The sequence below is a fragment of the Lathyrus oleraceus genome, chromosome 3, assembly GCF_024323335.1.
Source record: "Lathyrus oleraceus cultivar Zhongwan6 chromosome 3, CAAS_Psat_ZW6_1.0, whole genome shotgun sequence".
In the NCBI taxonomy this organism is placed as follows: Eukaryota; Viridiplantae; Streptophyta; class Magnoliopsida; order Fabales; family Fabaceae; genus Lathyrus; species Lathyrus oleraceus.
This window is the reverse complement of record NC_066581.1, coordinates 381087600-381102658: the sequence shown is the minus strand read 5'-3', so window position 1 is coordinate 381102658 and position 15059 is coordinate 381087600.

Genomic DNA, 15059 nt, shown 5'->3' with positions numbered 1-15059 from the left:
GCCTAAAGAACAATGGTCCAAGGAGGAGGATGATCTAGCCCTTGGAAATTCTAAAGCATTGAATGCCATATTCAATGGAGTAGACAAGAATATCTTCAGATTGGTAAACAACTGTGAGGTAGCTAAAGATGCTTGGGACATTCTCAAAACCACTCATGAAGGCACCTCTAGAGTGAAGATGTCTAGACTACAGCTGCTCACTACCAAGTTTGAAAATTTAAGGATGAAAGAAGATGAAAATATTCATTAATTTCACATGAATATCCTTGAAATTGCTAATGCCTCTGGAGCTCTAGGAGAGAAGATGTCAGATGAAAAGCTAGTAAGGAAAATACTCAGGTCACTCCCTAATATATTTGCTCTGAAGGTGACAGCCATAGAAGAATCTCAAGACATCTCAAATATGAGAGTTGATGAGCTAATTGGATCCCTCCAAACATTTGAGATGGGAATATATGATGGATCTGAAAAGAGAGCTAAAAGCATATCCTTCATGTCAAACACTAAAGGGGAAGATGAGGAAGGTGGTCAAGAGATTGATGAAGATCTGGAAAATGAGGTAGCAATGCTGGGAAGACAGTTCAGCAGACTTATGAAAAATATGGATGTAAGATCTAAGGCCCATGTCAAGAACATCGCATCTGACATCAGTAAATCCAACAATATTGGAAGAAGAACAAGGTCAGAAGAAAAGCCCAAAGAAGGAAAAGGAGTTCAGTGCTATGAATGTGATGGGTATGGTCACATTAGAACTGAATGTGGGACCTACCTCAAGAAACAGAAGAGGAGCCTTGCTGCCTCTTGGTCTGATGAAAGTGAAATAGAAGAAGCTGCAAATCTTGTGACTGCATTGATAGGAAGATGGGGTTTTGATGAAGAGTCAAGTGATGATGAAGTAACCTTTGAAGAGATGGCCACTACCTATAGAGAGTTGTGTCACAAAAGTGCAGAAGTGTGCAGACAAGTTGAAAGCCAGAAGAAAGTGATAGCTCAGCTGGAGAATGAAAAGGGGGAACATGTGGAAACCATCTCCAAGTTGAAAAATGAAGTTGTACTCTTGAATTCCAAACTAGATGAGATGACCAAGTATGTAAGAATGCTTAACAATGGATCTGACATCTTAGACAAGATTCTCAAGACTGGTCAAACAACAGGAGACAAATCTGGCATTGGGTTTAATGAATCTAAGGCTGATTGCAGTTACATAAATGGCAAACCTAAATCCAAACCTAAGTGCAGCCATATTGATAACAAACCTGCAATGTCACATCACATGTCACAACATCAGAAGGGAAGACAGTAGAAAGGGAAACACCAAAGATGGAGATGCCATTACTGTGGAAAATTTGGCCACCTGAAGCCCTTCTGCTATAAGCTGTATGGTTATCCTAGCCCTGTTCATCATCAGACTCACTATCAACCAAGACCCAAACATCACAGGCCTGTCAACAAGAAGCTATGGGTTCCTAAGACTAATGTTTCAAGTCTAATAGCTCACACTTCCTTCAGAGTTTCAGCCAAAGAAGATTGGTACTTTAACACTGGTTGCTCCAAACACATGACTGGAAACAAAAACCTGCTAACTGACCTTCATCCCCATGCCACAAGTTATGTAACCTTTGGTGATGGAGCAAAGGGAGAAATCAAGGGAATTGGTAAGCTTGATTGCCGTGGAGTTCCTGACCTTGACAATGTCCTACTTGTTAAGGGATTAACTGCTAATCTAATAAGCATCAGTCAACTGTGTGACCAAGGTCTAAATGTAAACTTCACTAGAACTGAATGTATGATTACTAACAAGGAAAATGAAGTGATCATGAAAGGAGTTAGGTCTAAAGACAACTGCTACATGTGGAGTTCTCAAGAAACTGGTTACTCTTCAATGTGTACCTTGGACAAAGAGGAAGAAGTGAATATATGGCATCAAAGATTGGGCCATCTGCATCTTAAAGGTAAGAAGAGGATCATATCTGTTGAAGCTGTTAGAGGAATTCCCAACTTGAAGATTGATGAAGGAAAAATTTGTGGAGAATGTCAGATTGGAAAACAGACAAGGATGTCACACCAGAAGCTCAAACATGACACCACTACCAAAGTTTTGGAACTCCTCCATATGGATTTGATGGGACCCATGCAAGTGGAAAGCCTTGGTGGGAAGAAGTATGCATATGTAGTGGTGGATGACTTCTCCAGATACACCTGGATCAATTTTATAAGAGAAAAATCTGATGTTTTTGAAGTCTTCAAGGAGCTTTGTCTAAAACTTCAAAGAGAAAAGGAAAGTCCTGTTATCAAAATTAGAAGTGATCATGGGAAGGAATTTGAGAACAGCAAATTTGCTGAATTTTGTTCTTCAGAAGGAATTCATCATGAGTTCTCATCTCCCATTACTCCCCAGCAAAATGGTGTGGTAGAAAGAAAAAATAGAACTCTTCAAGAATCAGCTAGAGCTATGATTCATGCTAAGAAATTGCCCTACCATTTTGGGGATGAAGCCATGAACACAGCCTGCTATGTTCACAACAGAGTGACATTGAAGAAAGGGACTCCTACAACCCTATATGAAGTCTGGAAAGGAAGAAGACCTACAGTCAAATACTTCCATGTATTTGGTAGTAAATGCTATATCTTGACTGATCGTGAACAAAGAAGCAAGATGGATCCCAAAAATGATGAGGGAATATTTCTGGGCTACTCAATAAACATCAGAGCTTACAGAGTCTTTAATTCCAGAACTAATGTATTGATGGAATCTATTAATGTTGTGGTTGATGACTAACAGACTGATGTCACAGACGATGTCGAGACATCTCTGAATGATTCCCCAGCTGACTTCTCAGACAAAAATGAGGAAAGTGAACCTCCTCAAGCTGAACCTGAAGATGACAAAATCAACAAGGGACCCTCCATCAGATTTCAGAAGGATCATCCTAAAGATCTCATTATAGGAGATCCAAATAAAGGGGTCACTACTAGAGCAAGGGAAGTGATCTCACATGGCTGCTTCGTGTCAAAGATTGAACCTAGGAATGTCAAGGAAGCCTTGACTGATGAGTTCTGGATCAATGCCATGCAGGAGGAGTTAGGTCAATTCAAGAGGAATGAAGTATGGGAACTGGTTCCTAGACCTGAAGGAGTAAATGTCATAGGTACAAAGTGGGTATATAAGAATAAATCTGATGAACAAGGGGTTGTAACTAAAAACAAAGCAAGATTAGTAGCACAAGGATATACTCAAGTTGAAGGAGTGGACTTTGATGAAACATTTGCTCCTGTAGCTCGCCTTGAGTCCATTAGATTATTGCTTGGAGTGGCATGTATTCTGAAATTCAAACTGTTCCAAATGGATGTAAAAAGTGCCTTCTTGAATGGGTACTTAAATGAGGAAGTATATGTTGAACAGCCTAAAGGATTCACAGATCCAAATCTTCCAAAGCATGTGTACAGATTGAAGAAAGCCCTCTATGGGTTGAAGCAAGCTCCCAGGGCTTGGTATGAGAGACTCACAGTGTTCCTCACTAACAATGGATATAGGAAAGGAGGTATTGACAAAACTCTATTTGTGAAGAATGAAGGAGGGAAGCTCATGGTGGCACAAATATATGTAGATGACATTGTGTTTGGTGGGATGTCGGATCAGATGGTTGAACATTTTGTTAGACAAATGCAATCTGAGTTTGAGATGAGCCTTGTTGGAGAACTGACCTACTTTCTTAGGCTACAAGTCAAGCAGATGGAAGATTCTATCTTTCTATCTCAAAGCAAGTATGCCAAGAACATTGTTAAGAAGTTTGGCATGTTGAATGCAAGTCATAAAAGGACACCTGCTCCTACACATGTGAAAATCTCCAAAGATGAAAATGGTGTTAGTGTAGATCAAAGTCTATACAGAAGCATGATAGGCAGTCTGCTACATCTCACAACAAGCAGACCTGACATTGCATTTGCTGTAGGTGTTTGTGCTAGATATCAAGCTGAACCAAAAGTCAGTCACATAAACCAAGTGAAGAGAATACTAAAATATGTCAATGGAACCAGTGACTATGGGATGTTATATACTAATGGATCTGGATCTATGATGACTGGTTACTATGATGCTGACTGGGCTGGAAGTGTTGATGATAGGAAAAGCACATCAGGAGGATGTTTCTTCTTGGGGAACAATCTGATATCATGGTTTAGCAAGAAACAAAATTGTGTGTCTCTATCCACTGCTGAAGTTGAATACATAGCAGCTGGGAGTAGTTGTTCTCAACTGATTTGGATGAAACAAATGTTGACTGAATACAATGTCACACAAGAAGTCATGACATTGTACTGTGACAACCTGAGTGCTATAAATATTTCCAAAAATCCTATTCAGCACAGCAGGACAAAGCACATTGATATTCCTCATCACTTTATTAGAGAACTTGTGGAAGAGAAGATCATAGCACTGGAGCATGTTACTATTGAAAAGCAATTAGCTGACATATTCACAAAAGCTTTGGATGCTAATCAATTTGAATGTTTAAGAGGGAAATTGGGGATTTGTATTCATGAGAATCTATAGCAATCAAAGGAGTTTGTGGTTAATATCCCAGAGGATATATCTGACAAAAATAGCAAGGATTTTTGCAAGGTGTTTATAAGAAGAAGATGATACTTCCTCATATTAAGTTGTGAAGGCCCCCCTGTTATGAAGAACTGCCCCCCCTAGTGTTTTGGATGCTGGATATTTTGTTGTTTTTTTCTGTTGAAATGTTTGTAATTTGTAGCAGTCCTTACTGATGCCTTGATGTAATATTTGGGCTCTTTATGAGTTCCATGGATTTCTAATTATCTCAGCTATTGCAGCTGTGTATAATTATGGTTTGTATCTCCTAACAATTATGTTTTAACATTTTATATGTTATGACATCGCTTGTGACATTCTCTGCTAGGCTGATTGACATTTATTTTGTCTAATTGGTCACCTTTGGTCTATTTTGAATAAAAAGGGGGAGAAGTGATGATGTGGAGCTGTGTGGAGAAGTATGTGGAGAGCTGCAATTAAATGTGTGGATTACGGAGATCTGCAGTGCTGTTGTAGCTGGCTAGGCTAAACAGGTGAATAACTGATGTTGAAGGAGATGTTTGATGTGGGACAAAATGATGTTCTGTTATTTTGTTCTGTGATGTGGAACAACAGATGTTGAAGGAGATGTCAGAAGGATATTCTGATTGTTACAGGTGTTGTTATTACAGGTGCTGTTATTGCTGAAGAAGGTGTCTGTGGTGTACAGACTTAGGGGGGGAAGAAGTACCCATGTGCATTTGTGTGTTTTACGAGTTGCTATTATAGCTAGTAATTCTGTTTGCTTCTATTGTTTCTTAAACTACTGTTATGCTGTTTAACTACTGTTGTGTTTTTCTTGTGAACAGAATGGACAGATATTTGTTTTAGCCAAAATTTGCCAAAGGGGGAGTTTGTTGGTTCTAAGTGTTGCCAACAATTTTGGCAAAACAAAGAGTGTTCACAAGATGTTCCATGTGATGTCTTAACATAAGATATCTTGTACCTGCTGGAGTTTAAAAATATAATTATGCAGGATTGTTTCAGGATATCATACACAATGTCATGACATCTGATATTATGTACCTGCTGGATATTTAAAATGGAATTATGCAGGATCGTTCCAGGATGTCAGACCCGATGTCATGACATCTGTACATAGAACATTCTGTCTGAATGTTATGTGTTATGTGATTGCACTTTTAATGGAAATCTATATTTGATTTAGGAGTTAATTGCAAACGCAATCAATCAATGATTACAACGTGATTTAACTTATTTTCTAAGGAGATCTAACCAACTGTCATGAGAATATTTGATTGGAAAATAGTTTTAGGGTTTCAAGATGTCCAAGCCCAGCTGAATGCTTCTATAAATAGGACATGGAAAACCTGATTTGATACACAACCAATACAGGGAGAAATATTGAGAGAGAATAAGGGTTTGTGTCTTGTGTGGTCGTGTGACTTTTAAGCCATTCAATTCATCCATAGATGATTGAATTGGTCTGATTTGTGAGTTGTAATTTGTCACTCTAAGCTTTTAAGCATGAGTGTGTGTCTAGTTGATTGAAGCTGTTAAGTAAGATCAAGTGTGTGTCTACTTGATTGAAGCTTCTAAGTAAGATCAAGTGTGTGTCTTTGAAGACTGTCTTCTTTTCATAAGTAATTGTTGTTTAAAATCACTGGTGTGATTGAGGGGGAGTGAGTGGGTTCTCATATCTAAGAGTTCTTAGGTAGAAGTCACACAGGTAGACATTAGGTGAAAAAGACTGTAACTTGTGGAGTGTACTGAGAGTCTTTGAACTGATTCTATTTAGTGGATTTCCTTCCTGGCTTGGTAGCCCCCAGACGTAGGTGAGTTGCACCAAACTGGGTTAACAGTTGCTTGTGTCTCTTGCATTACTATTCTTTATCTTTATCCTGTTTGTTTTACTCAAATATTAGTGTCGTGACGTTACCTTCGACATCTCATATCTGATACCAGAATTTCAATTGGTATCAGAGCAGGCATCCTGCTCTGGTTCTAGGTGAGATCTAGGGATAATACTTTCAGGTACTATGGAGAGAGATGGAGGATCTGTTCATAGGCCACCAATTTTGGATGGATCTAACTATGACTATTGGAAACCTCAAATGGTAGCTTTCCTAAAATCTCTTGATAATAAGGCTTGGAAGGCTTTGTTAACAGGCTGGGATCTATTCCTCAGGAAGTATATCCTTGATAAGTTCACCCTAACTGGTGACGGGTATCTTTCTCCTCAGTAGAGTCCCCAATGGATCTATTCCTCAGGAAGTATATCCTTGATATGTTCACCCTAACCGGTGACGGGTATCTTTCTCTCCCCTGCTTGAGTCTATCCTTGATATGTTCAGCCTAACCGATGATGGATATTCTCTTTTCGGTATTCTACCCATTAAAAAGGTAGTTGTAATCCCTATTCTCGTTTCCCAGAGAGTTAATCCTTGATATGTTCATATTAATCGATGACGGGTTTCCTTCCCTTTGTGGTCTTCTATCCAGTAATTGGTGGTTGTAAACCCTGCCTTTGTTCCCCCCGCAGAGTTGATCCTTGATATGTTCACTTTAACCAATGACGGATTCTCTCTCTTGGTATTCTATCCAATAACTGATAGATGTAATTCCTATTCTATCTCTTCTCAGAGTCTATCCTTGATATGTTCATCTTAACCGGTGATGGATTTTCTCTTTGATGGTATTCTATCCAGTAACTGGTAGATGTAATTCCTATTCTATCTCCTCTCAGAGTCTATCCTTGATATGTTCATCTTAATCGGTGACGGATTTTCTCTTTGACGGTATTCTATCTAGCATTTGATAGATGTAATTCCTACTTTTTGTTCAGTTGGTTTATCCTTGATATGTTCATCTTAACCGATGACGGGTATCCTCCTTGACAATCCCAGGAAAGTCTATCCTTGATATGTTCATCCTAACCGATGACAGATTTCCTTCCCTGTTGAGTTTATCCTTGATATGTTCACCTTAACCGATGACGAATACTCTCACTCTTGGTTTTCTGCCCAGTAACTGGTAATTGTAAATCCTATTTTCTGCAGTTCTCCCCAGCAAGGCTATTCTTACCCAGTAACCGGTAATGAATACTCCCTCCTGTGGGTTCTCAACGAGTCATCCTTGATATGTTCATCCTAATCGGTGACGGATGTCCTCTCTGTCAAATTTTTTTATTATCTCCTTACCCAGTAACAGGTAGTAGATAATAGCTTTCTGCTCCTCTTGTATTGAAGTTTATTTCTCCTCAGTTGAGTTGAGTGCGCATTTCCTTAGTGAAATCGCTTTTCCCTGCATGATTCAAGTATTTCAGTTTTATCCTGAGTTACTCGTATCCCTTGTAGATGTTGTTAGTTCCCCGACTGAGTCTTTTCCATGTCGTATGGAATCCCTCAAGTTCCCTAGTAGTTTTTAGTCGTAGCTTGGTCTGCACATAACCCTTTATCCCCCAGAGTCTTTGTCTCCCCAGTGAGTTTCCCTTACGGAATGTATTATACTCCTACGGACTTTCGGTCTCTCTGAGTTCTTTTCCTTTGTCGCAAATATTTCCCCACAAAGAATTTACTTTTGCATTTCATATCATATGCATCATGAGGTCTCTTAGGGACCAAAATTTGTTTCTATATGTTGTTATTTAAGCTCATTCTACTGAATCGACATGAAGATTTTAACCTTCGCCTCCTCAGTTATAACGTCCTTAAATAGGAGCAACTGTAAGACCCAAATTTTGACCCTAAGATCCCTCATGTAATTTCATCATAAGCATTAGCATTGGGATCATACCTTGGCATCCTCATTACCCCACCTTCATTGGGTTTGTTTTGGGAGAGATCACCAAGTACTTGATGATTGTATCATACTTGTATATTATCATTTTACTAACCAAAATACAAAAAATATGTCTTTGCATTTGCCTAACTCTTTTGTAGGTAGGGCATGATCTCCATTGATCTATCAAGTTCATATATAGGGTTTGAGACCCTCATGACAAAGAGCACAACCATGAATTGATGCAAGAATGGTTATAAGCATCATATATGAGTTCCATTGATTTCTACATGTCATATTGATCAAGTTTTCTTCAAGAGTTTGGAGGTGATTTGCCTTGGAAACCCTAGTTTGACTGGGTATCTTGAGTAACTTCTCCAACAAGCTATCTCACCAATTGATCAAATTTATCAAGGAGCCCTTAAAATTTAATCATCTTATGCATATATGATCTACCATGAGCCTAGAAAGTAAATAGAGTTGAAGGTTAGCAAGTTGGTTGATGGTGGTTGACCAGATGAATTCATCTAATCAAAACTGGGTCTCCCTAGACCCTATCTCCTACAATGTTCACCATATGAAAATGATTCCAAGATAAAACTTACTCTAAATGACATTAAAAACAACTTTCATGTTGAGACCTAGAGCTAGTTTTACTTGGGAAATCATTTTATATGTTGAAACATTATAGGTCATTTTGTCTAAACCCTAATTTGAAAGTCAACTTCCCAAGGCTATAACATGCTCAATTTTTATGAGATGAAAGATTTCCAAGTTGCAAAATCAAATTCAAGATGTATACTTCAACTTTGATGTTTATAGTGAGAGCTAATTCAACTTTTTTGAGCATGTGATATGAGGTTACATTATAGGTCACTTTTGACCTATACCTTTGAACAAGTGATTTTTCCAAACTTCAAAAATGCATAACTCTATCACTTCAAATCCAAATTACATGCAATTTGTGACCATTTTTAAGGTCTTTGAAAGAGCTATAACTTTGATGAAGACACGTTTCTCATTTGAACCTCACATAAAAAGTTAAGCAAGGTGGAATATTGAGATATATGGCTTGACACTTAGAAATTTTTTCAACATGTTGAAATTTCCAAACTTCCACCAGAAAATTCATCATGATACAAGCTCCAAATGGAAAAGTGTTTAACATGAAATTTGCTCATCTTGATCTGGCCTTTCCAAAAAGTCCAAGTTCATCCATTTTGGACAAGAATTGCTAGGGCTGCGCATGGCATGAACATGGTATCATCATGTGGCAAAGATCAAACTTCAAATCTTCACACACTTGCCTTGCAATCCAAGTTAATTTCAGACTCTCTCACATTCATTTGTGGACCTTAAGCAATAATCTCATGGGCCTGTACACGCCCATGCACCCATGCATCATCGTTTGCCAATTTTGGAAAGTGAATTTGAAGGTGCAAAATCATGAGCTGCAGCTATAAATAGAGCCCTCTAGCATCAGAATTAAAGAGACATTCGCACCAGCTTTGATCCTAAACTCCTAACCCTTCTATTTGAGAGGATAAACCTGACAATTTCATCTTGAAATTGAGTTTGAATCTCACAGTTTTGAGATTTAAAACTCCAGGGATCCAAGACCTTTTGTGCATTTCATTCTACTCCTGCAAGCATTTTGAGTGAGATCGAGCACGAGCCAAGGCAAGAATAGTTTAATCCAGACCTGCATTGAAGGTATTTTCCAGAAAACTTCATCTCTTCGATTCTCTCTCAATCTTGCTCAATTCTCTTGATTCTTTGGTTGTCTGAAGTCCTACCAATGTAGGCAAGAAGATTGACTTGCTTAGAGGTCAAATCGAAGCAACTCAGTTGACAAACCTCAAATTTCAACTCCACATATCTTTCTATATGTGAGGAGTTAGTTAAAATTGAGGTGATATTGGTGATCTACACCATTTTTCCTTTCAGAACATGTCCTCCTTTTTCATTTATGATGTGGTGACGAATGGACCAGTCTGGCCAAGGTCGCCTGAGAAGACGACCAGCGCTTTGCTCCGGCAATGATGTGGCATGGTCTGAAGCCATTAGATGAGTTCAATTTGTTTTAATCATGAGCGTACATTTTAATTACCAAGCGTGTGGACGTTTGACTCAGGCGCACCATGGAACGCGTGTTGGTGGCCACTTGACCTGCCACCTCAATTAATGAGGGAGATCAAGTGGTCCACGTTTTTTCTGATTATTTGAATTTCATTTTAATTTCTTTATTTTCATTAATTCATATTAATTTTAATATTGATCCAAAAAATATGAGTTTCACCAAAAAAATTCAAATATTTTCCTCTTTCATATTCTGAATTAAAATTATTTTTTGGATCATTATTAATATTTTTCATGATTTAATTTATTTTTAATTTGTTTTTAATTGTTTAAAAATACTTTTAAGTCTTTAAAAAATCTAAAAAAAATTCTCCAAGGTCCTTTGACCTTGTTTGACCTATGATAAATCTCATTGCCATTTATTTGGTGTTTTGATGAGGTTTTAGGAATTTGACAAACCATATTTAATTTAAATGCATTATTTTAGTATTTTTAATTGGAATAAATGCCAAATAATTTTGTTGACCAATTGTGATGACTTGTTTATGTTTGACTCTTGTTGTTGGGCCTTGGTCAAGGTTGATTTGACTTTGTCAAGTTAATATCATTGGATTTAGGGGATTGATGGAATGTACATTCCATCTCCCAAAATGAATTAATGATATTAATTTGGTAAAAATCCTCCTTTGATCAATTTGAGATTTCATCTATTCCCCTCCCACTTTATCTCATTCCCCTTCTTTATGCATTCATCTCATTTGGCTTATGATATCTCAAAGTCGTAAAGCTAGTTGATTGAAAAATTAACATGAGTATGGATGAGATTAGGCCACACCTTTTGCATATTCTTTTTGTGTGTGGTATGTTTCATGAGCATAGTTCATAATACTATGTCTCTGACATGCATTAACACCAAAATTCTATTGCCCGGCCTCAAATAGTTGTGACTTCTATATAAGTTCAATTACAATTGCTTAACATATCGCTAAATTTTTGACATAAAAGGCATAGCATTCTTGTTAGTGAGATTGTAAGTCTCCCCTATTTCATGGTATTGTGTGGAAACTTGGCCTTTTTTCCTTCCTTTGGAATATGTCTTGGTTCAAGGATCCATGCTTGTGATAAGTGGGTTGAGTGTTCTCCAAAGAATGTCTAAGAATGAAAAGCAAAAACAAAACAATACTAACTTCTAACCTATTAACTACTAACTTTTAATTTCAAGCCCTTTACTTTAATGTCATTTAATTCTAGCTTTTCTACATTTTCCATTGTTCATATCATTCTAATTTTTTATGTTAATGCATTTTTCACTTTGTCTACTTGGACCATATTATGTGATATATTTTGTTTTTGCTTTGCTTGTTTGTGTGGTCTTTGACCATTAATGTACATAATAACAACAAAAACCCTAAAAAACTTTTGTGTGGACTGTTGGCTTGATCTTGGACAAATGGACTTAGAACTTAGGCAACATTCCTATGCTAAAGGACTTGGCCAATGCCAACTTATTGAGAAACCAAGTGCTTGCAATTTGAAACTTCATCTGATACATCATTCAAGATCTCTCTAAGTTCATCTGCAACATGATCATTGTGAAACTGTTATTTTGAACCTGTAACATGTGGAAGTCATCTGTTACATGGGCTACCTTGAAGAAGATCATGGAATGGATAAGCTTGAATGTGGCCATATTTATTTGATGCCTTGCTCTTCAAGATAATGTAAATTATGCATTTGTGTGTTGCTTGATTCTAAAAGTCCAAGGGAATTCTGGGTTTCTATTGCCATTCTTGTCTATTTGATTGCTACCCATTTGGTCAGATCTTTTCAACTCTTAACTTTTAATTTTGTACATAGGATTAGTCTCTTCATCTTCTACCCCATTTCTTTAATTTCAAAACATCTCCCTCCTTTTTCAAAACTTTCTTTGATTGAACTTATTTTATTCTAAACTTTGACCACTTTGTAAAAAAAAATAGAAACTTTGGCTTTATGCCATTGCATTTTCAAACTTCTTTTCTTAAATCAAACTTGTAAATAAACTTAACTATACTTGACTTAAACTTTCAAAAAGCCAAAAAGAACTAACTCATTCAAACCATTTTTTAGGCCTTTGTGCCTTTCAAACTTAATTTTTGTTAAAAGCAATGCATCCACTTTGAAATTTGTATCACGAACTACGAGGTCTTGATCCCTCATTTTTATGTTGGTATGTAGGTACAAGACCGAAAGTCTTGCCAAACACAAAAATATAATTAATGAATTCTTTTCTCATCCCCCCATTCTATTTATTTGTAAACATCACTTTGTACCAAATACATATGCACACAAGAAGGACTCTCTAGGAGTATCTAGGACACTTTGGGTGCTAACACCTTCCCTCTGTGTAACCAACCCCCTTACCTGTAATCTCTGACATTTTATTAATTTTGATTTGAAAACTTCTTACTTTTTGGGTTTTGTTCGTACTTTTTCCCTTTTCCCTTGGAAATAATAAAAGCGCGATGGCGACTCTTGTTATTTGATCTCTAGCTTATCCATAGCTTGATGATCATGAATTTACCGCTACAGTTTTGTTCATACTTTTGCCCTTTTCCTTTGGAAACAATAAAAGCGCGGTGGTGACTCTGGTTTTATTGACGTCAAGTTTATCCATAGTTTGATGGTCATGAATTTACCACTACACAGTTGTTTGAGGTTATCAACGTAGAAATGGTTAGCCCTGCAAGGGATGAATCAAAGAATGATAAATTTCTGATGGCCTCTCTCAAGGACGCCCTGACAATCATAAAGGATGGACACCCCAAAGGATGGGGAAGAATGCTTGAACTGCATGCCAACAAGGACCGTACCGGTTTGGGATACAACTTTCAGAAGTTCAAGAAGCCTGCGTCGATAGCTACAAAAGGATCAGTGCTCCCACTATCCAAAAACTTTTCATGTGCTGGTTACCTTGATGACAATCGTATATGTATCGTGGAAGAAGACGAAGAAGAAGATGTTGGATTGATCTTCACAAAGACGGATGGAAAGGGTGCCACCAAGTGGGCCGAGATTGAAATACCTAAAGTGACCCTGATTAAAATGTAATTTCCAATGTTGTTTTCCTTTCTTTTTATCAAAAGAACCCATGTCAATCCCAAGTCATGGGGGAATCATTTGTAGGGCCTCATCAAATTTCCTTATTAATCATTAATGGAAAAGGTCCATGTTTCGCAGTCAATTTTGAGATCCTTGTCTTTCATTTATTTCACTTTTTTCAAAATGGAAAATTTAAATTTTCTTATAAAAAAAATTATTTTCTAATCATTTTTTATTTCATATCAATAAAAGCATGAACCTTAAATCATGCAGATCGCCCTCGACAACCACCAATGATAATTCTGCTATGGTCTCATACGACTTTGACAACCTGATTAATCAAGTCGATGAAGATTGTGAGGAAGAGGCTGAGCTCCCCGAAAAATTGACAAGACTGCTCAAGCAAGAGGAAAAGGTCATCCAGTCGCATGAAGAATCAGTGGAAGTGATTAACCATGGGACAAGCGAGGAAACGAAAGAGGTCTGAATCGGCTCTGCTCTACAAGACGAGGTGAAGTCAAAATTGATCAAGCTCTTGAAGGAGTGAAAAGATGTGTTTGCATGGTCATACCAAGACATGCCTGACCTCAATACTGACATCGTGGTCCAGCATCTACCTCTTAAAGGGGAATGCCCTCCAGTAAAGAAAAAGTTATGAAGGACCCATCCCGATATGGCTATGAAGATCAAGGAGGAGGTACAAAAATAGCTCGACGCCGGTTTCCTAGCATTCTCCAACTATCCCCAATGGATTGCCAACATTGTGCCTGTACCTAAGAAGGATGACAAAGTAAGAATGTACCTAGATTATAGAGATCTGAATAGGGCAAATCCAAAAGATGACTTCCCACTACCTCACATTGACGTGCTAGTGGACAATACCGCTCAGTTCTCTATTTTCTCTTTTCTGGATGGTTTCTCCGGTTATAACCAAATCCGCATGGCTCAAGAAGACATGGATAAAACCACTTTCATAACCCCATAGGGCACCTTCTGCTACAAGGTGATGCCTTTTGGATTAAAGAACGTCGGTGCGACATACCAACAAGCCATGGTCACTCCCTTTCATGATATGATTCATAGAGAGATTGAAGTCTACGTTGACGACATGATAGCCAAGTCTTAAACCAAAAAGGAACATATTATCAATCTAGAAAAGATGTTTGAGAGGCTGAGGAAGTTCAAATTGAAGCTTAATCCCAACAAGTGAACGTTTGGGGTAAGGTCCGACAAATTGCTAGGTTTTATCGTTAACCAACGTGGCATTGAGGTAGATCCCGAGAAACTAAAGGCCATACAAGCTATGCCTTCACCCAAAACCGAGAAGGAAGTCTAAGGATTCCTAGGTAGATTGAACTACATTGCTAGGTTCATATCTCACCTCATGACCATTTGTGATCCAATCTTCAAACTTCTTCAAAAGGATCAAGCCATCATTTGGAACGACGATTTCCAAGGCGCATTTGAGAAAATAAAGGAGTACTTAGAAGAACCTCTCGTGTTGATGCCTCATGTACCTCACTATCCTCGAAAGATCTATGGGATGTGTCATCTGCCAACATGA